Here is a 1628-nt window from a genome sequence, read left to right on the forward strand (position 1 = left end):
AGTGGACAATTAAATACGTTCTAAAAATTATTGAATTTTATATATACACCATATGTGTATATATACAATAATTAATAATGTTTACTAAAATTTATAGTTTACTTCTTTTGAATTTTAAAAGCAAAATATTCAGATTTGAGGAAAATGGAGAAATACAATATATTACGAAGACTAGAGAAAATATTAAAGGGAAGAGAGTAATCATATGGAGGTAATCTTTTAACATTTTGGCATGTTCCTTCAATCTCTTCCTCCCATAAAGAAACAAACAATTACACACACACATGCCTCTACACTAATACTAATCAAATTCATGTAAACATTTTAACCTACTGAGCCACTCAGGTGCCCCCATATAAACATTTTAAATAATTCAAGTTATTCTGTATAGAATTGTAATTCCTCCCTTTTATTTGCATATTATATCATTTGATCTGTTACATAATATCAGCCCATACTATTGGATGCTTAAATATGTCATTTTCCACTAAACTTCTTTTTCCCATTGAACATTTTTAATGGCTGCATATTAGTCCCATTATATGGGTAAGCTAAAATTAACTATTTTAGTTTGACATTCAGTTATTATTCATTTTAATATTACAAATAATATTCTGATAAACATGTTCGGTCCAAATCTTCATATATTTCTAATGATTTATGTGATAAATACATTTTCCTTCTCAGGGTCTAAATCAATCTCCTCTTGAGGCATGACCAGCATGGGATATGTGTGAATCACTTTAAAAAATATTTTTAAATTTATTATTTTTTTTATGATGACAAAAATTATACTTAGATTTAGCCAGCTGGACTCAGTTTAGATGATCCCAATTTTGTTGGCAACATCCAAAGCATCATAGTCAGGGGCCGGTTGAACATATGCCTTCTTCCCATCAGGCCTGATCAAGGTGTTGACCTTGGCCACATCAATGTCGTAGAGCTTCTTCACAGCCTGTTTGATCTGGTGCTTGTTGGCCTTGACATCCGCAATGAACACAAACATATTTTCTTTATGGCTGATCTTGAAGATGGCATAGTGATCAAGCTTGTTTTCTCCTGGGGGCGCTTTTTCCAGGATATTTGGGCTGCCTTCCGAGATGCAGAGTCTTGGGTCGTCGGAACTTAGGTGACCTGCAGATCTTTTTTTTTGTGACTGTGAATGCCTTTCAGCACTGCTTGCTTGGCGTTCAAAGCCTTTGCTTTGGCTTTGGCTTTGGGAGGGGCAGGGCCTTCCTTCTTAGCTTTTGGCGCCATCTTAGTAAAAATTATTTATTTATTTATTTATTTATTTATTACTTTAAATATACCTTAAATAGAGTGATAATGCTCTTCATTCATTTAAGTATCTGTTGAGTACCTGCTGTGTTAGCACTGGTCTGGATGCTAGGGATCCAGCTTATATTTTAGTGCTAATTTATGCTGAGGCTGTTAAGACTGCTTTTGTCAAGATCATTGTTCACCTGTATGTCGCAAGTCCAGTGATCAATTTTCATATTTTTTTAATGGACTCATCAGTAGCATTAGACACAGTTGCTTAACACGTTTTTCAGAACACATTTTTTTCTTTGTATCAGAGATACCACTCACTCTTGGTTCCCCTTCCATTTCATTGGCTCTTCTTTCTG

General features: G+C 34.2%; 1 pseudogene; it reads right to left on the bottom strand.

Annotated features, from left to right (window-relative positions):
* Positions 1–820: 820 nt before the first annotated feature.
* On the bottom strand, positions 821–1257 carry LOC111143690 (annotated as a pseudogene).
* Between the last annotated feature and the right edge of the window lie 371 nt (positions 1258–1628).

Source organism: Enhydra lutris, unplaced genomic scaffold (assembly GCF_002288905.1).
Source record: "Enhydra lutris kenyoni isolate GAN:26980312 unplaced genomic scaffold, ASM228890v2 scaffoldscaffold9, whole genome shotgun sequence".
Classification (NCBI taxonomy): Eukaryota; Metazoa; Chordata; class Mammalia; order Carnivora; family Mustelidae; genus Enhydra; species Enhydra lutris.